The sequence below is a fragment of the Rhinolophus hipposideros genome, assembly GCF_964194185.1.
Source record: "Rhinolophus hipposideros genome assembly, chromosome: 1".
Lineage (NCBI taxonomy): Eukaryota > Metazoa > Chordata > Mammalia > Chiroptera > Rhinolophidae > Rhinolophus > Rhinolophus hipposideros.
Window position 1 is genome coordinate 38,021,594 of NC_138047.1, and position 27,850 is coordinate 38,049,443.

The 27,850-nt window shown below is 43.8% G+C and overlaps 1 long non-coding RNA gene across 2 annotated transcripts in view; it reads right to left on the reverse strand.

The window, feature by feature from the left end:
- Positions 1-27,289, reverse strand: part of LOC308500176 — a 52,612-nt gene extending 25,323 nt beyond the window's left edge. For both annotated transcript variants that reach the window (XR_013993691.1, XR_013993692.1), the window contains exons 1-5: positions 27,068-27,289; positions 18,485-19,436; positions 17,587-17,710; positions 13,540-13,664; positions 13,196-13,305 (exon numbers count right to left, since the gene is read on the reverse strand). This is a non-coding gene — a long non-coding RNA (uncharacterized lncRNA). The remainder of the gene's footprint in view (positions 1-13,195; positions 13,306-13,539; positions 13,665-17,586; positions 17,711-18,484; positions 19,437-27,067) is intronic.
- Positions 27,290-27,850: the final 561 nt, after the last annotated feature.

A 27,850-nucleotide genomic window follows, 5' to 3' on the forward strand; every position in this document is an offset into this window, starting at 1 on the left:
TAAGGAATGAAAGCAACTACAGTACTGCAAAATACTGAGCTTCATTTCCCACACCTATAGATTCCAGGTGGAGGTATTTCCAATAGGATAACATGCTTGGATCATCTCTGTTCCCTTCCTCACTCTTCCCCAGGGAAGAAGGAGCTTCCTTTCTCATTGATGAGTTTGAAGAAGGAACTAAACAGGGAGTGGCAGCCTCTGAGACCTGCAAGAGCTAATGTAAATTCTGTTTTCTGCAAGTGAGCGTAGCTAACATTTTTGCTTTGTGCTTCTGGCCATGCTGTTATTAATGTTTTTGTAGCTGCACTTTGGGATGAATTTTATATAAAGAATGAAGACAATCCCTACTCATAAAATTCCCCCAAATCAACTCTCACCTCATTTCAGTAACTCAGAGGACAAATCACTCTTTTAATATATGCTGGAATTGAGATAAAATTGGAAATAATGAAGATTCTGCCTTTTGCTCTTGCTCACATTCTTTTACATTCTTCATAGCAGTGGCTGTGTAAGTGCAGAGTGAGTAGGAAAAGTGAAATGTTTTTCCATTTCACCGTTCCTACTGTCACATGACTAAGACTGTGAGCTGTGTGAGGCCATAACCCTCGATACGGCGTAACAGCCAACACATATGTGAAACTCAACACAGGTTTGTTGATTCAGTGCATTATTCAATTCAGGGTATTTTAATTAAACAGGCGACCTGATCTGTCCTGGGATCTTACCGAGCTCTTTTCTGGGACAGGCTCACCAAGGAGGCACAGCCTGGGGCCCGGGCTCTGGGGCCTGAAGCTCGAGCCTGTGCCCTACAACGGCTCTCCTGTTATCATCTACCTCACCTTTGGCCTGTGCCTAACGAACTCTTTGCTAATGTGCCTCTCTGGATCTTTCCACATCACATACTCTGACTGCCTGTCCTTGTTCCAGTTGACCGACCCTCAAGTGCTATCCCTCTCCTGTCCCCGACTCCTAGGGACTCTCATTCTCAGCCTCATGGGTAAAGGGTGGTCTGCACGTCCATTCATGCACTTAACTGGACTCTAGGCACTAACTGAGTGCCTGCTGAGTGTTGGGTACTAGGCTATGAGCCTGGGCTACAAAGATGGTGCGAACACGGTCCTAGATGAAGCCATCATCCACGTCAGCACTGCAGTGATGCAAGAAGCCTCAGGCACAGTGGGAGACAGAAACGAGGCATCAGACCAGGTAGGGGCGTGTGCCAGGAGCAAGGCCTCCTTCTTCCGGTTGCTATGTCCCAGAACAGCTGGAATCGGAGGTGGAAAAGGTGGAGGTGGAATTGACAATTTCGAAGAAGCCCGAGTCTCAGACCAAAAGGCTTTGTGAAGCTGAGTGTGTGCTCAGGAGAAGAGAGAGATAATAGACATGGGTTCTGGAAAGGAAGAAAAGTTCTGCAGACATTACAGAAAATGCGAGGTATTTAGATTTTGGGGTTTGGAAAGAGCACTCATCCCTCTGATGGAACCTTGTTGGCACCCTTGTAAAATCAGTGTTAGAGAATCGGCTAAGGGATAAAAAGGCTCTATTTACTACAACTCTCTTATGATACATCAGGAAAAAATTGTGTGTGTGTGCGCGTGTGTGTGCCGTGGGTATTTTCACTGCCATTTTAGAGGCGGTTTATGGAGTCCTAACAAGCTTCACTCATTATAATGCAAGTACTTGTATAAACAAGTTGAGGGAAGAGGCTGATTGACATTAATCTCAAAGGTGTTGCTGGGAAGGCTTTTTGTTCGGTTGCCTTTGAAGTGAAGATCAGAGGTAATTCTTTGTCACCAACAACACTTGGATGTTTCCCTGCACGACTGCTCACAGCCAGGATGTAAACAACAGACACAGATAACATCCACAATCATTTTATGACTAGGTGAGAAATTTGTTAAGGAAAATATAATTTGTTACTGCTCAATGTGACTCTGAAATGTTTGCAGGCATCCTGGAGGGACAGCTAGTTCTAGAACAGAAGTATTAACATTCATTAAGAAAGTCTGTGTAACACCTGGTTTAACTAACTGCAAATGAACGTATGAAAGGACTTGTGTTAGTACAGGTGGAGTGGGAGGGAATTAGGCTGTGAGTCTGACGGCTGCGTATACCGGAATGAGACTGAGGTTTTGGAACTGGACAGGCTCAGCTATGAATCCTGACTCTCTTATTTACTCGCTGCGTGCTCTTAAGCAAATTATATCCTCTCAGCTTCCTTGTAAATAAAATGGGGATAATAATGTTGTTAGGATTAAGTGCAATTATATAGTTAAGGTGCCTAATATATAAGTACTTGCTCAAAATCGTAGATACATTGATCTTGAGCAAAATAGTCATTTCACAAAATTTAAACTCTGAAGTCTCAAAGGATATAGCCAGAGTTTTAAATGTACTACATGCCCCAAATGCCCTACCTTGCCCAGCTCTTCCTAGTAAGGTATTGGCTTATGTCTTTCCTCATTGCAATAGATGGCTGAAGATGACAGACATGACTCATCAAAGGATATGGATGAGACCTGGTAGAGAACCTAAGGACCAATTGATTCACACACATTAACTACAATTATTCCATATATTGTACTGACAAAGGCATGGACGATTTCTGGTTATTTCTGGCGCTCTCACAAATATCCTCTCCTTAATTTAGAATCTGATATATGTATAGAAGGAGGTGAAAGTGGTACTTATATTTTAATCAACAGAATAGTCTCTTGATCTCTATGAAAGTCCTACTGTGTGTGCCTTAAAGCTTCAAGAGAAAAGAATAGAGGATTGAAAAAGGAAGGATCCCTCTACCCAGCCCACCAGAATCACCAAATTCATCCTTGCATCCATCCATCCATCCATGCGTGCGCCCATCCATCCATCCATCCATCCATCCATCCATCCATCCATCCATCCATCCACTACTATGTTTTAAGCAGCGAAAACACAATGTTAAGCAGACAACAACCCCCATAGAGTTTGCAGTCTATGAATCACTGGGGTGGCTGATTTGTCAGTCAATTTGTCCTCACATTGGAGCAAAAGGATATTCATCCCAAATAAATGCTCATTCTAGATAATGTGGAAAATACAAATAAATGAAAAAAATAATAACCATCTTTATCTCCTAGAGCTAATCAGTATTAACACTTTGGTGTATCTCCTTAAGGCCTTCTGTGTTTATGTGTGTGTCTAGCAATAGTGAAATCAGGCAGTGATAATTTATGTCTTGTTTTATTATTCACTTAACATTACATCGTGAGCAGTTTTCTGTACTATTAAAAGTCTTTAAAAATATGATTTTTAGTGGTTGCTTGATGATCCATTCCATGGATCTATTAAATTAACTTTTGCTAAACATTTAGACTGTCCTTTGTTCCTTATATTTCGCTATTATAATTAATACTAAAATAACATCTTTAAACCAAAAATTGTACCCAAATCTCTTTAGGATTTTTACTTAGATTTTTTAGAAGTGTAATTTCTGGCTCAATGGATGTAAAGGTTTTGTGGCTTTTGCCAAATTGCTTTCCAGAATAGAAATGATTCCATTCTAGAATATTTGGAAAATTAAAAAAATAGTTTAGCTCAGTGTTTGCTGTCACGCATATCAGTCACAATGCCACATTTGGCTGAAGGATGGTATCTTTTTACAGGTCAATGTTTGGAGACAAGCCTTTAAAATTATGGGCTTTTAGAGAGTGACTCTGAATGAGCCATGCTGAAAACATAAACTTTTTTTTGCTGTTTTTCTCTTTTCTTTCAGCTTACTTTCCTCATTCCCTCTCCTACCCTTTTACTCACAGCATTTCAAATGCCCCACCCCTACCCCATACCTCTACCTATGCTGGTAAACCATGGTAACAACCTGGTATGTATCCTGCCATGTTTTTCCTCATGCTCATGTAATCAGATACATATTTATACACAAAGACACATACATACATAATCTATTATTTTACAGAAATGATATCTCATTATAGTCACCTCCACATAAAAGAAAGCAAAAAAAGAAAGCAGTGGCTCTAATGGTGAGTTCAGCAGTGACTTTCTGGGAATTGTTACTGGAGGTCCAACTTAGAGCCAATTGCTCTACCCCTTTCAGTAATAGGTACTTTTCAACCCCACCATTAAATTAAGTCATTGCTCTTTAAAATTCTTGCCATTATGATTGGTATAATGTTATATCTTAATGTTCATTAGGGATATAAGTCTAAGCAAATTTTCTTTTTTATCTTTGCCATTTGTGTGAATTGCCTGTTCATTCATATCCTTTGCCATTTTTGTTTTGGGTTGTTTCCCTTTTTCTCATCCATCTTTAAGAGCTATTAATGATTTAAAATTGTAAGTCTTTGTCTATCATCAATAATTCCCACCACTCAATCCCCAAATGTATTTTTTTTAATGCACTTTGTTCCCTGAATATAGTCTGGCCATTTAATGTTCCCTTCTAAGCACTTTTCTGATCACAGGGGCTGGAAAGAGCTAAAAACCCAATTTACAGGTTCCCTTGTAGCGAGGAATCAGATGTGAATTAAGTTGCTCCAGTTAGATGCATTCATGCAAGATCTAGATGCTAGAAGTGAGATGGAAGCCATTTCCTTCTGCTGTTTCTGCTGGAAAGCAAGTTTGGAGACACATGAATATTCGTGACCTCACTTTGCATTTCCATGTCTGATCACCAGCTTCCTGACTGTGAGAGTCCAGCAGGCAGCAGTGTAGCAGCAACAGCTTTCTGACATCTAGACTGCAATTTTGTCAATGTGCTCCTAAAATCGGTTATATAATGGCAGCCACATTACTGCCAGTGGTCCTCTAGCCCTCCCAGCACTTTTGCAAATACCTAATTCCTGTATTAAGTTCCTCTCTTCCTGAAAATCCCACGGTGGTTTGTGTTTCCTGTACCGTATTCTGCTGATACACCTTGTTTAAAATATCCTTCACCTTGTAAAATTTAATTTTTAAATATAGTTACTATTTTTATTTTATAGTTTATGAAATTCTTGACTTAGTTAAGAAATATCCAGGACCCTAGATTCAGTGGTGTCTCCTGGATTATCATTTAAGAATTCTATGATTTAATTTTTTACATTTGAGTAATTTTGTTCTATAAGGATCAAATTTTACTCTTTTTTAGGTGCTATGGAATGAACTGTGTTCACCCCAAATTCATATGGTGAAACCCTAGTCCCCAGTGTGACTGTATTTGGAAATAGAGCCTTTGAAGAGGTAACTAAGGTTAAATGAAGCCACAAGTGTGTCCTAATTCAATATGGCTGGTGTTCTTATAAGAGGAACACCAGGGATTTGTGTGCACAGAGAAAAGGCCAACTAAGGACACAGTGAGAAGGTGGCCATCTGCAAGCAAAGGAGAGAGAGCTCAGAAGAAGTCAAACCTGCTGGCACCTTGATCTAGGACTTCCAGTCCCCGAAAGTATGAGAAAATACATTTTTGTAGTTTAAGGCACGTGGCCTGTGGTATTTTGATATGGCAGCTCAAGCAGACTAATACAGATGGATAGATAATTGTATTAGGATTTGTTACTTAATCACTTTCCCTCATTGAATTGAAATACCACTTAATCATTTATAAGTTTAATATGTGGGTAGGGACCAATTTATGGATTCTAGTCTATTCTTCTCTTCTGTTTGTTGATTTCTATGTTTACACTGTAACAATTAGATTATATTAGTTTTATGGTATGTTCTGATATATGATAAGGCAAATCTTCTCTCTTTGTTCTTTCTTCCCCGTGGGTTACTCACTGAAAAATATCATTTTCTCAAAGTGATACAGGTACACAGTTTGAAAAACTAAACAATACAATAAAGCTTATAACTAAAAAAAGGAGTCCCTGTTCCACACCCAGTGGTATGCTGGTAAATGTTTAGCAACTGACTCTCTGGAAAAATATGCCCTGATTTATAGTATTTTCTGTTTCAGTGGTGTAAATATTCCCACCATGGATGATTTCAAGGTCCCATTGTGATGTCATTGAACAGACAGTTGGGAAGAGATGTACCCAACTGGCTTTCTCAAGCTCGAGCAGGTCAGCTCTAGCACGCCACTGCCCATTCCCGAGTTCCTCTTCTAAAATTCTCATTAACTCTTTTTCTGGTACTTATATCCATATCTTTAAATAGTATGCTTACATTACTATTTCCTGGTGTATAGAGTTTAAGCATTAGCTATTGATATCCTACGATGATGATAGGATATCATCAAATACCTTTTCTATCCTCTTGCTCTCACTTCCTCTCCCAGTAAAGTTCTATCATAATTTTTGTTTAAATGAATATTCAATGTTTATTTTATTGTAATTCCATATTTATATAACTAATTACATACCTAATTATAATTTAATTATTATGATCATATCCTACTTGATGAGCCAGGTAACATACCATGATAAAATTCCCTTTATTATATATTTTTAAAACCTTTTTCTACTGATGGTTAAGTTCCCCAAGTTTATCCTGTTTCTCTCAAACTCTCTAAGAGTAAAATCCATGGTAAAGATGGGACCCTGAATGACTGAAATTCAGTGAAGAAAATGTGCACTAATCTGATTGCTGCTGGCACTTGAGGCTACAAGGAAAACCATTTCTGTCACTATGGATAGAAAAAAATCAAGAATTATTTCACATTAAAATTTACAACAGCCCAACACATGGCTGTGGGAAATGAATTTGTATTACCGGAGCAGTCAGGGAAAACCCCAAGCTCAGAATTTATACTGGTCACAATTTGCAAATGCCTCCTCCTGGCATGTGGCCAACACAACTGCAAAGTCACCCTAGAGGAAAACTTTGACCACTCAACTCGGGCCACTCAGGGTTTCCCCAAAGATCAAGTACAATCAAATAGAGGCTCGCAATGAAATCTTACCCAGCACAAGACATGACTCATCATGAATGAAAGTCAACAATGGGCTGCATAAACGATGGTGGTTCCATAAGATTATAATGGAGCTAAAAAAATTCCTATCGTCTAGTGACATCATCATTTTAATGTCGTATCACAATGCATTACATGTCTGTGGTGATGCTGGTGTAAACAGACCTACTGTGCTGTCAGTCATCCAGAGGTGTCAAGATTTAGGAACCAGCCACAGAAAAGTTTGCTTTTCCTGGAGCTAAGAGTCATTTTATACAATAAGTATGAATAAGTACAACAGATTGCAAAGTACTCTTACAGGCATAAAGAAGACTGGATAACAGATTTGCCTATCTTTTATCATGATACCTTATACAAGTAAACGAAGCTGAATTTAATACCTAATTGACTACAAAGAATCACAGGTTTTCTGAAAATCTGAATGGTGCCTTGGATTTAATTTCCAGTCAGTTATCTTATCCAACAATTCATAATGAATTGCAGTAATATAATCCAAAGGCAATAAAAGCAAAGTTGACTTGGGGCGGCCGGTTAGCTCAGTTGGCTAGAGTGTGGTTCTCTTAATAAGGTTGCCGGTTCGATCCCCGCGTGGGCCTCTGTGAGCTGCACCCTCCACAACTAGATTGCAACAACTACTTGACTTGGAGCTGATGGGTCCGGGAAAAACACACTTAAAATAAATTAAAGTTAAAAAAAAATAAGCAAAGCTGACTTAACGATGAGGCTTGATAAGAACCCTGAGGAATACACGTTGGCCACAGTGTGGAAGGGTTTTAATAGGCTTCAGATTGCATCAAACATTAAAAAACAGATGAAGGAAAGATTGTCACTTGAGGTAACAGCTTGAGGTAATCACTTGAGGTAAGAGAAGAAATCAAAATAGTTTAATTGCTTAGAATGAGATTTAAAGGACAACATGAAAATTTGTTCAGAGAGTTAAGCTCTAAATATAAGGGAATATTTACTTTCATGGACAGTATCAAGACAAAATGGTGATGACATTCTGTTTCTCGTGGTTCCATGATTACTGTGTTCTTTCCCTTAGTGAGAGTTTCCATGAGGATGGAAATAGACCGCTGTGGACAGAGGCTTGATTTCAAATGGATCATTCACATTGTCTGGCTACATCTACACAAAGCCAAAATACCTAGATAAGGAGTATAAAGCTTGAAAAATGCCAAATGATGCCAAGGTTTCTGATGTTTCCAAATATACAAGTGTCTGTATAGATGTTTCCAAACATGTAGATGTAGCTGTTGGCAGTTGAGTTGACAAAATTCAGATAAGTACTGGGACTTTTTATTTTTAGCTCAACTGTTTTTAGTACAAGGTTCTATCAATGTTTAGTAATGGATGGTTGGGTAACTGCTTCAAATTCTTGACCTGGGCCTTCAAGGGCCCACACATTCAGAGAGGCCTTGGGAAAGATGCTTATCTCTCCAGGCTTCTGTGCGTACCATTACCCCGTCCCTTGAAAGCCAGTAAGTCTCTAAAGATTCCTGAGTTACTCCAGCGAGGCAAAGGCCCTGGAGAACCTGGTAAAATAACCCAATGGGCAGCCTAGTGCCAGACATCCAGTAGATGCTCAATAAATACATGAGAAAATGGGACAATCAGAAGAATGTTCACAGTCTCCCTTTTCCACATCTGCCCACATCTGATGCTACCTCTTAATGTAGATGAATTTCCTATGCTTCTTTCTAAAACCAATTCGTCCACTTTGCACTGGAGCCCATTCGCTCTTTCCTACTTACGATGTTGTTCCAACAGTTCTCCTCTTCCCTACATCACATCTCTCTTCAGGACCGTTCCTATAAGCATACCCACATGCCATTCTTTCTTCCATTCTTTAACACACACACACGCACACACACACTGCACCTTCTTTTGATTGTATGTCCTCAGCTAGCTGCTGCCACATTTATTTTAGAGCAAACGTCCTCAAAGAATTGTCTGTACTCACTGTCTCCAAGTCTCTCACTTTTTCTTAAATCTACCCTGACGAGGCTCTTTGTTTTGCGCACTCCATCAAATCCGCTCTCATCAGGCAAGGTGGCTGAATCTGTATTAATTTATCAGTTCTCAGGCCGCATCTTAACTTGACCTCTTAGTAGCTCTTGATACATTGGGTCATTCCTTCTTCCTTCATCCTTTCTTCTTCACTTTTTTTCCTGGACATCAGACTCCCCTAGTTATCTACCTACCTCAGTTCAGTCATTGACTCTTGTGTCTAAATGCAGTTTCTTGGAGATTTTATTTATATCGTACCTTTAAAAAATACCACGCATACACCAATGACTTCATTCTAGCCCTCTCTCCCCAACTTCAGAAGTTTATCCAAATGCTTTCTCAATATCTCCACTTGGATGTCTAGTAGGCTCTTCAAACTTAGCTTTTTGCAAACTCAGCTTCTGAGTTCCTTGCTCTGTCAGAGGCAACTCCATCCTTCCAGGTGCTCAGTTCAAAAGCCATGGCGTAAGCCCATGACTCTTATTCCCCTCACACCCCGTGGGAAATCCGACTGGCGCTACCTTCCCAGCGGACTCTGACCAGTCTGAGCCACTTCACTATTTGCACCATTGCCTCTCACTGCAGAGGCCCTTTGACAGGCTCCCTGTTTCCACCCTGGGCCCTTATAGTCTATCCTCAACGAAGCAGCCAGAGTGACTGTAACAGATTATGTAAGTCACAGTATGTTACTCCTCTGCTCAGAAAAGACCCTGTGTGATCTGCTCCCTGACAGGCCCGTGTAATTGGTCCCTGCCATCTCTGCTGTCACCTCCTCCTATTCCGCCCACCTCCCTCCCTCACACCCTGGGCTCCAGCCATGCTGCCCCTGCCTGTCTCGGAGCACCCCCCTCCCCCCGCATGCTCCTGCTTACAGCCATTCTTCTGTTATCTGCTTGTCCGACTCTCTCACCCCCTTCAAGTCTTTGCTCAACTGTCACCTTCTCAGTGGCGCCTACTCTGATTACCCTTCTTAAAATTCCAACCTGAGCCCCCTGGATTCCTGAAAATCCTGACTCTGCTCTGCTTTGTTTTGTCATGGCACACTTATCGCCCTCTAATATACTGTACAATTACTTGTTTTTCACGTCTGTTATTTATTGTGTCTCCTCGCTCCCCCCTAGAATGTGACCTCCATGCAGACAAAGATCTCCGTTTGGTTCACTGACAGAGCCCAAGTGCCAAGAACAAAGCCTGGCACACAAAAGACACTCGCTACATATTTGTTGAGCAAATTGAATCAATGAGTGGAAGCATCTGGTTATAAGATTCTTCCAGATGATGATGTGCCATTTAATCCTCAAAATAGCCACATGATATAAATACATTTATTCCCCTCCATTTTCAGATGTGAGGTCTGAGGGGCTGAAAATTTCTGCTCAAGATCATATGACCGGAGGGAGGCAGAGTCAAGATTTGAACCGAGTCTGCATGGTCAACTTCTCCATTATTCTTCTATATTCCTGGAGGGAGTGTTAATTGGTTCAGCTTTTCTGGAGGGGAATTCAGCGTTATGTACGAATAGCTTTACAAATGTTCCTACCGTTATTCCAGAGAACTAATCACAGCTATGTATAAAGGCCTACCTACACCATTGTTTGTAATAACCAACAAGAGAACAAAAAAACCCAGGAAAGAACCCAAGTGGCGCATAGCAAGCAGGGAGCTGATTTTTTAAAAAATTGTGGTACATTCACACAATGGAAAACTATGTAGCCAATAATAACAACGTTATAGAGGACTGTATAATGCCATGAAGAAACCTTCCTAGCATATGTTCAGTAGAAACAATAAGGACAACAAACCAGGATACCAAATTGTATACACATTATGATTCCCTAATTTTTAAAAATTACATTGTTTCTGCACAATAAAATGACTGGAAGTATGACAGCAAAATGCTAACTAATAGTTCTCCTTAATGTGATTATGGGTAGTTTTAACTTTCTCTGTAAATCTGTGTAATTTTTATAAGACAAAGTTATTTTTAAAAGGATTCTCTGCCTCAACATTAAAATGTAATTTTCTATTTATATGACACATAATGCAGTTTATGAAAAAACTAAACATACCTGACTAGCTGAAATGAAAGACTAGATCCCTGTAAAATACCCAATAGGTTCTAAGAAGTTAGAATGTTACAACTGTATTTCATATATCCAAGGCTAAAATGGTTTCATTGTATTGCAATATCCTTATCTAGATAAACCATACCGAACCATTTCATTTAAGCACATTAGATTTTCCACGTTTTAATAAGGTTTAGCTTTTCTTTTCTTTTGGAGATATCCCCACATAGGCATTACATTCTATTTCTCTTTGGAGCTCTTGGATGTCTTAACTCAGAGAGAAGTATTTCATAGCACAGATTACCTTGCTAGGTTGTTTCAACATTGCAAACAAAGCATATTTAGACTGTGTCATCACATTAAACAATTTTCCTACTAAAGCTCATTCCTAAACAATAACTTACATATAAGTTTCTAATCTTTTAACTCATTCCTGGGAAATTATCTTCTTTAAAGCCCATCTTGGAAAACATCACTTTTTTCTTCTTCTGACTACAAGCCATTTTAAGGAATGTCAGAACCCTACAGAGTGCAAGGAAGTACTGTGGGGTTTCTTAATATCAAGAATAAGCACAACGCTAGAATGGTTAATTAACTCACAATCAAAGAAGGAAAAGGACACACAGATTTTCTTGTGGAACTTGAAATATTAAAAAATGTTAATATTCTTAGATGAATGGTCATGCAATTTGAAGTGACTTTTTAAATATATAATTCCTGAAGCCCAGATAGAATCTTAACATTCTTGTGGATTTAAAGATAAAATGTTTTAAAGGATTGAGAATGAATTTATTAAAAGAGTGCTGTGAAGAGAATGGAAGAGTAGACAGAGGACGACACTGAATGGGAACACGCACACGCAGGCACGCGCACACACACGCAGGCACACACACATACAACCCTGCACATAGCTCCTATAGCAAACTGGGCTCAGTTCGAGAACTTCAATATGAGCCGAATGTCTGCTTAAGGAAGTGCATTCAGCACAGGCCAGCACAGCCCCAGAGAGGGGGTAGCTATTGATGAAAGAACATACGAGCCATCAACCTCAAAGCCGGAGACAACGGCTTCAGACCTGAATTTCATGTTTAGAACACAGGATATAAATGAACAGAGAAGTGCGTTGTTTTCCAGAGTTTCACAGGGCTATAGACAGGGATAAGAGAATACAAATAATTAATATGTGAGAAACCTAGCAGGCCAGTGGATCAACAGAATGCCTGGTCAGAGCTTGCAGCCTGCTGGCCGCCTCCCACACCTGTTTTCACTCACACACTTCGCAGTCTCCCATCTGGTGCTGCCAGGGTCGCTGTCCTTCTCACCTCAGGCCTGCCTCCTCCAAACCTTCAGCAGAGTAGAAAATGCCTTCCTTGGGGACCCCTCTCACAGGGTGACAGTAAAGTGCAGTTGGGCCAGAGCACCCATTTTTCCAACCCTACAAGAGAGGGACAGGCCCACCAGGGTCCTCTCGAGCCTATTGCCTGCATCCCACGCTGTCAGATGCTGCTGCCTCCATGTGGGTATTTTCATACCATTTTTACTCACAGGGAAGCTGAGGCTTATCCTAGGTCACTCAGCTAAGAAATAGCAGCATCAAGATTGAGAATCAGTTCTGCTTCTCTCCAAAACCCAAATGCTTTATTCACACTATAATGTCATATCAGAGTTCCAGTCCTAATGGTAAATATTTTAAAAATATTTTCATGAAATGTGAGTTTTAGACCTTTAACAGATGATGGCAAAAATTTGACAGAAGCTGATTTTAGAAACTCTGGTTCTTAAGTTTCATTTTCTTCTCCCCTTCCATCCAATCATTTTTTCCTCGCCCTCTATTCTTCTCTCTCCCTTTATTTTTCCTTCTAATCTTTTTTAAAATATTTATTTTTTAATTACAGTTGACATATAACATTAGTTTCTGGTGTACAACATAGTGATTAGACATTCATATACCCTACGAAGTGATCACCCCATTAAGTCTACCATCTTTCACCTAATCTTAACGGCCTTCTGTAAGCCCCACCTCATAATACCCAGCCTTCCATCTCTGAAACAGATAATTGAAGTTTTCTCCATCACACGTCAAGTATGGCCTCAAAGCACAACCACTCGCCCCACCCCTTCTCTCCAGCCTGCTGCACCAATCCCGCCCCTGTGGACGTTCTGTGCAGGCCGGGGTTCTGTGCAGGCCTGGGCCCCACCTACTAAACACTATTTGAATACCTGGAGTCTGTACCTTTCAGGAGCAAGGCTGGGCACCCAGGCTGCTGCCGGCATTCCTGCTGTGCCCTTTCTGGATACTTCTTGCAATGAGCTGGAATCCCAGGCTTTTCATTTTTCTTACTCCTTTGAGAAGGAAAAAGAAAAAGAATGTTTCAGATGGGTGGAGGCAGGACATGGATCCTTCTGTGTGAGGACTCCCAGAAAAGCAATTGAAAATTTTGTTTTTCAGTTTTAAGCTTGTGTTTTCCAACAGAACAAGATGTTCTCTATGCAAACAATTATTGTGGGGATAAAAGAATGAGAATGAAGGTCGTAACAGACCTGTAGTAAGGAAATGCAAGCAGAAAAAAGAATGACCTGGTTCACAGCAGGGGTCATGGTTCTCCAGGTGAGGATGGGGACGAGGGCAGATGTGGGCCTGGCCTCTGTTCTCTCCTGGACATTTATGTGAGGCTGCCTTTTGCTTCCAAATCTTCTCGAACCTAAGATGAAACACCATCAAATAAATGGGCTAACCCATAAAATAGGTGGGCTGAGGTTCCTGAAAGCCCACCCATCCATTCTTACCAATGGTGATTAAAGCTCTGTTTGTAAATAAATGAGAAGGATCAGACTGCTGGATCCAAATGGGGTAGTTATAAAGCAGGTATATTCGTGTGTGTGTGTGTGTGTGTGTGTGTGTGTGTGTAGCATGTGTACTACTTCAGACACATTGAAGTGTATTTGAATAGAGATATCACACTCGGCTCAGGCAAATGCCTCCTTCAGGAAGCCTTCCTTGATTGCTCCTGGCAGTCTCCAAGGTAGGTCAGGCCTTCTTTCCATTTATGAGGCAATCACTCAGCATACCCAGCAGCACATTTACTCAGTGGATGTCTCCACCAACCTGTGAACTCCTTGAGGACCAGGACTGTGTCTTTTTATCTCTACAAAATCAACACCCAGTCCAGGGCCTGGAACATAGTAGGCCTTTAAGACCTGTGTGCTCAATTGGAAGTGAGGTATGCTAAGACTTTAGGTGGTTGGAGACAGGGTAATTAGGGTTTTATATGCAGGGACTATGGAGCCAGACTTTTTGGGACAAATAATTCTTTCACCTAGTAACTATGGGCCCTTAGACCTCAATTCCCTCATCTGTAAAATGGAGGCACGCTTGGTGCCTGCCTCTTTGGGCTGTTGAATGTTGAATGAGATAATTATCTAAAGAACTTAGCTCAGAGTCTGCCATGTAGCACAGGAGGAGGTTCATAAACAGCTAATCTTATTATACTCATATTATCAGGTGGAGGGAGCTTTTCAGAATAAGAACAAATAAACTCTAGTTCTGTCCCTACTTTGCCTGTAATCCGGGTTTTAGAGACTAACTCATCCTAAATCCTGCTTCTCTCTGTGGAATGTGAACAAGTCCAGCTTTCCTGGAAACTCCATTCTGATCACTTATCTCAGCAATCTGAGCTCTGTGACCAAAGGCTTGTGACTGCCCTCTGCTCAGGATGCAGGTCAGTTCAACCTGGCATTTCTGAGAAAGCTGACGAGTGACATCAGCTTAGTTCTGCTCACTTAAGGACTTCTTGCTAGTTGCTGGATTACAAAATGAACATTGGAAAAATGAAGTGTTGTTTATTTCCTTAGTGCTTCCAAATCTCTAAATAGTTCATAGATTATTTCTCAAATGTAACATCTTTCTTAAAAACGATTATTCAATCCTATCGCCTGCTAAGCCCTTTGATTGTTGGTACCACGTAGCTCACATACACTTTCACGAGATGGGCAGGGTAGCCTCCCTTTTGCAGATGAGCAATGCAGGCCAAGGGAAGTTAAGGAAGGGAACCCTCAAGGTCACCCAGAGGACAGCAGTGTGTGTGCTGGAGGGGCACTGTAGAACTCGGGAACCTTGACAGTGAAACCAGTGTCCTGTTTTGTAACGTGTTTGGGCAATATGAGAAATATTCCCATCCTTAAAACCTTTCAGTGTTACAGCTTTTGATCCATTCTCCTCTTCATCCTTAGTAATAAAGCATTCAAATTTTAACTAGGCACAAGGGCCACTGAAATAAAGACTCCATCCCTCACCCTCCCTTAAAGATGAGTGTGGCTACATAATTAAGTTCTGGCCAATTAGAGTAAATAGAAATGACACATACCCTGAAAGGGATGAAACAGCCTCTTTCCTCCTTTCTGCTGACTGCCATGCAGCTGTGAGAGCCAGACCTCCAACAGCCATCCTGAACCACGAGGTAGGAGTAAACTGTGTTCTGAGGATGGCAGATGAAATATGGAAGGTGCTAGTTCCCTGATAACCATGAACAGGTATCGTAGCCTCTGATGGACTATACACAACTCAGTTCATGTGAGGGAGAGATATATTTCTCCCGTGTAACGGATTGTTATTTTGGGTTCTCTGACTGACAGCTTAACCTAACCTAATCACGTGGTTCCTATTGCACGGAGAAATAAATTCCAGACACTCAGTGAGCACCGCCAGGCCCTGGGCCCATCTTTCTCTTGCTTCTTACACTTGACGTCTGCTCTCCTTCTTCCTCACACGCTGCTCCTTCTGCCTGACGTGCTATTCGTCTGGTTAACTCCTGCTCCCACTGGGATTTCAGTCTATGGGCTCCCTTGTCAGAGAGGCCTTCCTTGACCAAGATCCTTTTATTCTTTTCCTTTCCCATGGTTCTTCTCCTTTCTGGGACCTGGCTGTTTCATGTGAAAATATGTATTTTATTTCATGGTTATTTGTTAAATGTGTAGCTTGCCTACTAGATGTTAGCTCTAAGGATTGAGGGGTCCTCAGCACTGTACGCCCTGGCTGTACATGGCATCCACCTGGGGCAGACTGTAATTTCCAAACATGTGAGCAACAATATTTCTCATCCCATGTACATTTCTGCAGTGTGCTCGCCACTGTCCCATCAAGAGGTGGAGTCAATGTCTCTACCTCCCTCAATCTGCGCAGGTCCTGTAACAGCTATCCTTCACAGAATGTGGCAGAAGTGACACCGTACCTGTCCCAGGTGTGGGCCTTAACTGGACAGGCAGCTTCTACTTTTCACCTTTGGAAGCCAGTTGTCATGCTAAGTGCAAGCCCCCTGCAGCTATCATGCTGTGCGAAGGTGAAGCCAAGCGGAGTAGGCTGGAGGATGAAACACTGCATGAAGAGGAGGGAAAGGCACGCAGTACCCGAGTTCTGAGGTTCCTGCAACGTAAGGGAGCCACCTTGGGTATCCAGCCCAGACGATCCTTTGGGTCACTCCAGGCCCAGCCGGGACCTGACGGCAACCACATGAGACGTAAAGCAGGAGCCTCCCAGCTGAGCCCAGCCAAAAGACAAATGTGTGAGAAGTAGTAGTAAATAGTTATTTAAAGCGATTTTGTTTGGGTTTGTTATGCAGCAACAGATAATGTGAACACTGGCACAGAATAGGCAGTTATTAAACATTTGTCTAATGAATGATGGATAGATTTTATTCTTTTCATTCTTTGATTGCTGGAAGCTAAAGGTCCATAGTCATTCTGAGACAGACCCAGAACCAGAATGTCTTCCAGGGCGGAGCTTAGGGCCTGGACCACACCATCCTCACTGGAGACCTACGATTTAATCCTGGCAAGACTAGTGCATGAAGAAGATGACTTCTGTAGGAGTGGATCCAGGAGGGGTGGACACAACGTGAGAAAAAAGATTGGGGGAGCCAGCAGGTTTTCACCGGCCTCTGTGCTAGTTGTGGCACATGCCATCTTATAATCACCATAAACTGAGCTAGAATATCTGAAGGACGTGAGACGGGCAGGAAGGGAGGAAGTCCATGGGGTAGAAAGATGGAGCTGAGACACACTGTGAATGCTGCCACGGCTGTCTGTGGGGAGTGGGGTTACAGGCGGTTTAAAATCTTTCTTTCCTTTTTCCATCCACGTTTTCTCAACACCCTTCAAAACATGTCTTACTGAAAATAAGAAGTCGATTTTGATTTAAAGACTTCAGTTGTGCCGTGAACTCTGCAGCAGGTGGAAACAACCACACCAAACTGAAATCAGACAAAACAACCAAAACAAAACCCAGGCTCCAAAACTGCATTCTCAGCAGACAGTTATTATTTTTAGTCTTGCAGGCCATTCTTTCAGGAAATAAAGAAGCAAGCATATCCCAAAGTAGCTTATGAAAAACAAATGAGAATGGGCATCAGAGCGGGGTGCCAAGGGGTAGCAACAGTCGGGAAACCGGGCACGAGTATACTCTGCCTTTATTTTCCCATGGAATATTTGGTTTCCTCAGCTCGGGCCATCAGTGCCCCATCTAGCAGCATCCTGGACACTTCCAGCTCTCTGACTTATCATTATCCAGCATTAGGCTGCTCTTTGGAAACTATTTTTGGTCATTATGCTCATTGTTGTGATTAATTATACCTTATTGAGAAACCAAGAGACAGTCTCTGGAAGTGCAACCTTTTCTCATCTGGGGGGAGTCATTTTCAGCTCAACCAGCTCAGGCAGCATTTAGCATTGAAACACCAGCAGAGAATCACTGCTCCTAAAGTGGGCAGCAAGGAAAAAAAAAAGATGAAAACTAGAAAAGGTAGCTAGGAAGGGAGGAACTCTGCCTCTCTAATTAGGATCACCAAGGGTTTTCCTAAAGACAGGTTCATGACTGTTTAGTCTCATTTTATTCAATAGGCATTTATTGACTCCGGCTTGTATGTCAGGAGCTATTTGGGCCACTGGCTCCCCATGACATGCGGCATTCGTTCATTAGCCAGTAAAAATTTAATGAGCACCGATTATATGCTAAGCACTATTCTAGGTCTAGATTCTTATGTTACATCAAAGAACAAAAGAGACATAAATACCTGCCCTGGTCATGCTTACACTCTAGTAGGAGGGGAGAATAACAATAAGCTTTACACATAAGCAAATGATATATACAGTTTGTTAGAAGGTGGCAAGAACTATGGGAAAGAGGAAAATAGAAACAGGGCAAAAGGCATCAGGAGGACTGTGTCGTGTGTGCAGTTATTGAATTACCTCCCATTGTATTTTGAAGCAAATCCTAGATATCACATTATTTCATCAGTATACATTTCAGTACACACCTCTATAAGCTAATGACTCTTTTAAATACATAACCACAATATCATTAGTTCATTTAAAAATAAGTCCTTAATATCATCAAATCAGTATTTAAAATAATTACACTTTTTAAATTGGTTATACGGTATATCATTTTTTTAAGTTGACACAAAAGTAACACATACTCACTGAAGAATTTTTGCAAACCATGGAAAACTACATAAAATAATAGACTCACCTGTAATCTCCGGGGCTGATACCAGTCTACATGGTGCCATGTATGATTAGAGAAAGGCGGTCAAAAGGTCAGCCACTGCTTGTTCTCACCAACGGATGTCCTTGTGCCTCACACAAGCTGGGCCATTGCACATTGATGGCCCGGAGTATGTCACCAATGTTTACATTCTGGAGTATAGCCTCCCCAATTTTCCATGCATACATGCATAATTTTTATATGATTGCTTTCGTACTGTACTTTGTTTTGTAAGCAGCTTTGTTCACCTAACAGCAGACCATACACGTTGTTCCATGTCATTAAATTTGCTTGCAAAGCCTGACTCTCAGGGGCTGCACAGGGGTGCACCATGTGGCCGTGCCATGATTGGTGGAAGCAGTGGCCAAGTGCTTAGACCCATCGCCCCTGGAATGCGACGTGTGCCTTTGGTAGACAAAACACAGGCAAGAACATTATGTCCTTCTTGGGAGGAATATTAAAACACACAGGGGAGTTTCTGCAAAAGCATCGCATGATCATGAGGTTTTAAATTGGTTCCACCTGTTGGTCTGGGACGACAGCAAAGGTATGGTTCCACTTAGTTCAGCTCACGCCTTGAGGGGCAGGGAGAACTGTCCCTTGATGTGTTTAGATTCCTAGCGATTCCTTAGTAAACAAGAAGCTTCAGCGAAGAGTAGTGAGGCAGGGCGATAGAACATATGCATTCGGACAGTTATTCCCAGAGTGATGCAAGGAGGAGATGTGGGCTCAGGCAACTAACCCCAGCCAAGGTGTGAGGCTGACAGAAGGCAGCGGCCTTGCGGCTTCTCTTGGACCAGTGTTGCTGGGTGTCAGGGCATGAGCTCAGCCACCCCTGCTGCAAACCACCAGCTGATACCTTGTAAGAAGCATCATCGTGGACTCAAGGAGTTGGCCAATGGATTCTTGAAAAATTGCCAGCTCATAATCGTCACCTCTTGAGAATTAGGATAAACATTAAGGTTAATTGCAAAGCATCCATTTGCCCAAACCCACAGCCCACAGTCAGCCTTAAGCCCGAGCCACAGTATTTTCTATTCCAGTTCTTATCTTCCTTACTGAGTCCACTGAACTAAATGCCTCAGTTTAGTGAAGTCACTGGGACAGAGTGAGGCCAGAGGGCAGATGTACACCAAGAATTCCTAACTGCAGAGGCCATTCTCATGGGCCACAGAAATCCCTCTGATGAGAAGGCCACTTAAATGCAAATGTTGGACAGCCTAAAGAAGGACTCAGAGGAACAGTCTCTCTGATTTTACATCAACTTGTAAAGTTTAAAAAAGGTTAAGGAGCTCTACCATTGGGCCTTGATGGGGGGCATTTCCCAGGACAAGGGGAGCCAGAGTGCCGGACACTCCTCAAGACGACCTGCACACTAAACATGGCCTGGAACATATGCTAATGATCCAAACCCACAAGGAGCCATTTCTCATTGCTTCTAAGAAACTGCATTTTCATCCAGAATTTCACCCAGTTCTTATATCAGAAATGCCACTGGATGGTGTATTGGTTTCCCAGGACTGCTGTGTGAACTGGATGACTTAGAACAACAGATTTACTCTCTCACAGTTCTGGAGGTTCGAAGTCTGAAATCCGGGTGTTGGCGGGACCCTGCTCTCTCTGAAGGCTCAGAGGGGAGACCCTTTCTTGCCTCTTCCAGCTTTTGGTGGCTTCATCCAGGTGTTCCTTGGTTTGTGGCTGTGGAACTCTAATTTGCCTCATCTTAACATGGATATTTTTCCTGTGTGTGTGTGTCTTTGTCACATTTCTCTCCTCTGATAGGAAACCAGTCATATTGGAGCAGGGTCTGCCCTAATGATCTCATCTCACCTCAACCTCATGACACCTACAAAGATTCTGTGTTCAAATAAGGTCGCATTTATAGACAGCAAGGGTTAGGACTTCAACATATCTTTTTGGGGATACAGCTCAACCCATAAGAGAAGGGAAGTCAAAGGTCTGGGATTATAGATTAAGTTTCATCACCAATTCTTGTGTGATTCTGAGCAAGTCATTCATCACGTCCAGACCCCACGTGTACCTCATCCGTCCCCACAGGCAGCCTCGTGGCCTGTAGAGTCAATGCAATTTGAACAGGAGCCTAATTTAATTTAGATGAATTAAAGAGGATAGACTCACGGTGGAAAGGGTCTGCAGGGAGGGAGCAGCCTCACAACTCGGAGAGGCTCTGCCGGGACTGGGGTGGATGGGGCTGTGTCAGGGGAGCTTCCTCTGATGGCAGGCTGGGGACATCAAGTGGGAATAAAGGGCACAGAACCCCTCCAGCAGTCCCTGGCAAGGCCTTATGTGGTGCTAGCAGCGAGACCCTGAACAACGCAGTCAGCCAATGGCCGTTCGCCTTCCCCCAGGTATCCCAGGCTCCGGCCCCCCGGCTGCATTCCTGATCATCGGGCCCAAGGCCCAACAAGCACGGTCATCATCGGCTCTTGGCTTGCACAGCTCATCACGAAACCAGCACTAACAGGTGAGACCCTCGGCTCAGAGAACTGTGGGATCAATTCCCACTAAATATGTCTCCCTTTAGCCCGGCTTAAATATTTAGACAGCCACAGTGCATGTGTGCTCCAAATGCACAGGCTCTGAGTGAGCTGAGAGGGTTTTAGCTCCGGGTGAGACTGAAGGAACTTGACATGTTATTGAATTGAAGGCCGCAGAAGGTGAAGCCGGGCAGTCACACATCTCAGGAATGCGGATGTAGTGCTTTCAGTGTGTATCTGAGGCTGACAGGGTTTGACAGTCTCCATCTGGGAACAATAACCTGCAGGCAGTGGGCCAGGCCTGACCCTCTTCTTTCCCTCTGCGAGTGAGAAAGGAAGGTGGTAGGGACGCTAATGTCCCTCTTACTCTGCTGTCCTGGGCTGCAGGGGGGAGTCCTGGAGAAGGCAGGCCTGGGGGCCCAGCTCACTGAATGCTTGCAATTCCAGGAGCAGCAGGCTGAGGACAGAACCTATTTCCCCGCTCTGGGAGACCTGGGTGGAATGCCACGCTGGGAAGGCAATTTGGGATGCCAGCTGATCACCCAGCCGGCTGCATCGGGCGAGGCCAGGGGGTAGCAATGCGTTTATGTCACGTTTAATACCTCAGGCTCTCTTTGTGTGAACGGGTGAGGGGGCTTTCATCTGGGAAGTTCAAAGCACCGTTCACAAACTTCCTCTGCTAATCCTCACTCTGATCTGAATGTTGTTGTGTAACTAAACTGATTATAAGAATTTGGGGGACGGGGCTAGGCTGGGCCCCTCGGACAGACTCCCTCATGCTTTGCCCCCACCACTCACCAGCCCTGGGACAAGGCAGTCAGGGCAGAGGGGAAGCTAGTTTACGGCACAGAGAATGTTGGAGCAGGAAGGAGCCTCGGGGACCACATCACAGCCCAACACAGTCCTGTTTTATACATGTGACGCCAAGGGTAGCGAATGTGAGAAGACGTATGACTTTAAAATGATTTTCCTGTGCCCCACGATGACATCTTCCACTACCTCCCGGTTTCCTCCACAAGCCCTTCAAATCATGACCTGCCCAGAACTACGCTCAGGGTCTCCCCCAACCCTACTTCCTCCCTGCGGTACTGGCCTCCGAGCTGGGGTCCTGGGAACCCAGGTCCTGCCCTGTCCCCATTATCCAGACGCACGACACATCACCATCTAGAGCTCCTGAGGCCGGAAACCCACCATCGTGTTTGAATTCCTCCTCCCATCGCAACAGATTCTCTCATCAATAAGTCACCGAGTTCTCTGGGGGCCACGACTAGAGTGGCTCTTGGATGCAGCCCCTTCATTCCAGCCACACTGCCTCTGCTTCTCTCCTGCTCACCTGGAGGAAGCCATGGCCTCGTCACTGGTCTCCTGCCTCCATACTTGCCCCTCTCCAATTCATTCTCTGCACTGTGGCCAGAAGGACCCATCATCCTCTGATCTTGCTATTTCTTTGTTATTCACAACCTAAATAAACTCTGCTTGACCTGTAGCTCTCAACTTGGAGGTGACCCCCGTGGAAGCCTTCGGTGACACTCCTAGGTAGGGTACTGGCCCCTGCCAACATGCTGCTAAGGAGCCTCACATGTGGTCCTCAGCCCCACACCTCCCCACCAGGCATTGGAAGTGCCTGTGAGTTTTCTATAAGCCCCACAGGACTGTGAGCTCCGCGGAGGCAGGGACATTGCATGTGTTGGTTCTTGGATCCTCAATACCTGGCACAATGTCTTGGGCAGATTAGATGTTTAACAAATATGTGTTGGATGAATAAAGGATCCAATCAGATGGTATCATTGCTGAGACTAGGGCCCAGGTCTATAGTCAGAGCTAGAGTTACGAGTGCATCTGCTGGGTAAACTCTATTTACTAGAATTCCTCTGTAGGAGAGAACAATATGACATGATCGGAATCAGTCTGTTGACATCCCTGGGGAATATTTATTTCAGTAACAAGTAAATACGGTGCTTCGTTGCTAGGTAAGTGTGCAAGTTTGGGGCCAGGGCAGAATTGCTCAGGACAGTAACTGGAGGCTGTGCTGCCACTAACAGTCCTCCTTCTCTCCTTCCCCTCAAATCACCATCAGTATCTCCGTAAGTAACGGCCTCCTGTGCAGTTAGGAGCCGCTGTGTGGCTAGCTCTGGACAGAGAGGTAAGCAGAGTTACTGTACGGGACTCCTGGGAAGACTCTTCAAAGGTACAGGGTGTCATACTCTTGTTGCCCTTCCTTGGTCCCTCCTTCCTGTTGCCTGGAATGTGAATGTAACGGCTGGAGCTCCGAGCAGCCATGTCGAGTCATGAGGCAAACTCAAAGGATGAAAACAATGAACTAGGATGGTGAAGCATAAAGCTCCAAGGAGCCTGGGTCCCTAATGAATCTGTGGAGCCATTTAGAAGTCCTTAGACTTACTTTACGTGAGAGAGGAGGGAGCCGCTTATTGAAGGCGCTACAGTTAGGTCTCTGATACTAGCAAGTAAATGCTAATTTTAATCGAGCCAGGGGCCAAACGATTCGCTTGCCTAGGGTGCTCTATGCCTTGCTTGGGGCTGTTTCTGGCCCTAAGCCCTGGACTCTCCTTCCTCCTCCTTCTTCCTCATCCCTCTCCCCATGTTGGCATAGCCCCAGGCCCCCAACGATTCCTGTGGGCTGTGCAAGAGCAGCTCCCTCCCAGCTTGGCAAGGTGCGTCCAGTCGCAGGTACTGCGTTTGCATGCCACAGGAGCGGAGTGCCACAGTTCTCAGGAAGGAAACGGTAAACATAAGCAAAGCCTTACCAATGTTGTAAACAGAGAGCCTCTTTCTCGGAAGTTTGGGCCTTTTTGTTTATTATAGAGCCTGCTTCCTCAAAGAAATTGATGAAACATGATTGTTTTCTTGAAATTATAGACATGAATAACACGAGGATAGGATGTTCAGAGCAGTTTGTCAGCTCTTCCAGGGATCCAGGAAGAAGTGGTGGGAAAATTGAGAGACACTGTTTCTCCAGTGGGAAAGGGCAACATGCAGCAGGAGGCGCGATGGCAGATGTGCTGGCTCCCGGCTCCCTCACCTCCTATGTGGACACCCCCTTTCTAACTACAGCTCATCAGTCACTGTGACTCTTGAATGTGCTGTTGTGGAAGTTTTCCCCAATTTCAGAGCAGAGAATGGCGTGTTATTTACTGACTGCTGTGCCACAGGAGAGCCCCCTGGAGGACAGGACCCCAAGGGCTTTGAGAAGTGAACTGACTTGCCCAAGATCACAAAGCTAATTAGCACAGAGTCAATTCAATTGTGGACAAAAAGGGGCCTAGAATAAGTCTCACAAGTCCAGTGACTGAAAGTAACCTCACAGGGTTATCTGATCATAAATTCCTAGCTAGGCAGGTCATGGTGGGTAGTCACACCCCAGGCATATAACTTCTTTAGTAAAAGGTTTATCTTTGCATTAAGCAAGCCCTGTCCATTGTTTCTGTGCCCCTACGTTAACACACCTTTGAAATGCTTCTGATTTAGACCCTCTGAAGAGTAACCACCCTCAAGAGAGCACATAAACTTATTAACTACCCTGTAATCCAATTCCTGTCTTGCTTTCTCCCACCTTCATTTAATCTTCCTAAAGTTCCTTCCTTAATTCCAAATGCACAAAAATACCCTGCAAACTGTCCTTCTGGGAAGCATTTTTCTCAGCGTTGAAATCTTGCTTCCAGGCATGTCCTCTGTTTGGCTCAAACAAATTCTAATAAACTGTTATAAAAATTTTCTACAGGTTTGGATGTTCTTACATCAACACAATAGCAACAATAATAATAATAATGATAATAACTAAGAGCTATATTATTAACATAACATAAAATACATTATAGTAATTTATTTTGTGACAGACATTCTTCTTTGTACTTTACACATTTCAACTCCTTTAATCCTCAGAACAACCTCATGGGGCATTCAGATCCCTGTTTCACACATGAGGGGGCCAAGGCACAAACAGGTTAAACATACTCCCAAAGTGACCCCATTGGTTCATGGCAGAAAGAACAAACCAATGTTCTTTCTACCACAGCACAGATGTTTCTAAAAGGGTCTCCAAATTAAAGTAATTTTGGAAAAGGCACTTCTTTTCTTTGGTGTCTTCCTGCGATGCTGTGCCTTCATCCACATGTGACCAGAAGAGCGACTTCCGTGACAGGCTAGAGTCACATGTGGTGTTGGGGGACAGGGCCACTGAAGCAGGGAAAGCTTTGCTTCCTCCCTCCCTCCTGTCCTCACCTTCCCCCAGGTGGGGAGGGCCTTCATGGGCAGCCGGGCATGTGACGCCCCCAAGGAGTGGTATGAGCAGATGACTTCTGAGTATCTACACCTGGGGACAGGTAAACATTTAAATAACAGATGCACTGATAAAAAGCAGGTTCCTTATTTTTACAGACAGGGTCCTGTTTGAAATGCACGAGAAAACTGTGTGAAGCTTGATTAATAGCAGGTCTGTGGTGACTTATTTACAAACCTGTTATTAGCTACCAATGTCCTACTTTATTTCTCTTGAAAATGTTGGTTTTTGATATAAGTATTGCTTAAATTTGATCTCTGTGTTTATGCTTCTGAATCATAACTGAATGCTCCAAGGGTGGGGCTTCTGGGGATTAGTGACACTGTGACATCACCACAAGTGAGTGCTCTGGGGAAATACCAGTGGATCTGCCCTCAGCGTTAGGGAGATACCTGACGTGCAGTGGGGTGTCGAACCAACAGACTCTTAGATTTCCATCATCTCAGATGGAGAAGCTGTAGGTCAGGCATTTTCAAGGGGATGCTCAGGAGTGCAGTTCGGACATGTTGAGTTTGTGACGTCCACTGGCTATCCAAGTGGAAATATAGAGTGAGTAGGCAGTTGGATATAAATATGGAAGTTGTAGTTGAAAAGATGTCACTCAGCGCTATGAGATCATATAGTAAAGGAGTAGAGATTTAAAAAAACCCCAAAAACAGAAAAGGGGCCCAATAATATTTATCAAAGGAAGCACGGCTGAGTTTGCACCATGCCTTTGGTTCGACTTTCAAAATATTTCCAGAATCCAACCACTCTCATCACCCTGCCACTGTCTCGGTCCAAGTCACTCTCTTCTCTCACTTGGATCATTGCAATGACTTCCTAATGGGCCCTTCAGCTTCCACTGTTGGCTTCTTTTGTCTACTTTCAACATGGCAGCCAGAAGAATTTATTAAAACAAAAGTGAGATCATGTCAGTTCTCTGCTCAAAACCTTCCAGTGGCTTCTAAACCTTCAGAAAGAAGCCCTAGTCTTTGCTAGGACCCACAAGCGCCCTATGCTCCGCCCCCTCCCTCCCCATTACAGCTCCCACCCCCCAATGCTCTGCGGCTCCTGCTCGCCTTACCGCCCAGGGCCACGTCCACATCGGAGCCCTGGCGCTGACACGCGTTCTCCTGAAACTTTCCCCCGCCCTGCTCGTGCCTTCACCCCGCACTCCCTGCCGCTTTGGCCACACTCCCAGCTCCACTTCCTTTAGGTACCTCTGGACAGTGCGTCACCCGAGCTGCTGTGGATGTCGGCTGCCAATGGCTCCTACAAGTCCTGCTTCTCTGGAGACCTGCCCCGGACTAAGAGGCACTGCTGTGGCTGGGAAGCTGTGGCTGGGAAGCTGTGGCTGCTTCCTTACCGCCCCCCACCAGGGCAGCCCACAGACAGGAAATGCACTACGCCTTTGCTACTATTGAATCCAAAGAACGTCTAGTGACCAGAAACCAACCCCACAGAAGTAATTGGGTCCCTCCCAGTCAGCAGCGCAAGACCTGAGCCCCACCTGGACTGCCTGATTCCACACCGCCAGCTTGGTAGTCACTACAGGCTGACAGCAGCGCAGTCCTGTTGGAACACAACCCTAAGACACCCTCGGTTACACCCGGCCAAAATTAACCCTTAGAATGAGTCAGGCACTGGCTCTCAGCTTGCTCTGGCAGGGTTACAGCGCAGGAAAAAAATGGCTTTCTCCCTCGCCTGTGGCCATTCCCATCTCCGTCGCACATTCAATCTCTCACCCCAACAAGGAAGAATGGCCTCCTCTGGATGCCTTCCACCTCTTACCTCATCTATGTAGTTTTCAAATTACACCTGGATGCAGATGAATACGTTTCTCTTGCTTCCCTAATCATCTGACCGAGACTGGAGTAGGCAGACTGTGGGAGGTGGGTAATTCCAAGAGGAGCTGATAGATGCCGTCGAACAAACAAGCGATCTGGGTTAATGGGAAGTCACCCAAGACAGAGAAGAGCAGATCACTGGGATCAGGCGCCATTTTTAATAGGCTGCAGAAAATAGTTGAGAAAGTGAACGGAGTTTGTGGGCAACAGAGTTTGCCGCTCTGAGACTCACAGCCTAATCAACAAGATCAGGAGAGGCAAGGCCTGGGACTCACTCATTCATTCTTCCAGCACAAATTCACTGAGCATCTACTATCTCTGAGGCACTGTTCTCACTACTGAGGATGCAGCAGTTACAGGACAGACAGACTGACTGCCCTCTTGCATGGACATTTCAGCGAGAAAGATGGAAAATTTTAATATATGTTAGTATGTTAGGTGAGCACTAAGAGAAAACAATAGAAAAGTCTTAGGTGGGGGTTCTCTAGAAGCGGAGCCTGAGACATGGATGTGGTGCTGATGTTTGTGTTTCGTAGGTTGTTTTTTTTGAGGGAGAGCTCTCAGATGAAAGAGTGAAGGGAGCAGGTAGTGAAAGGGGAAAATTCAAATAAGAATGTAATCTTAGGTTTGATCCACAGAGACGGGAATATTCCTAAAACACTGCAGAATCGCCCATCTTGAGGCATAGGCGCCAGCCACAGTGTCCCCGTATCTTTCAGTCATTGGC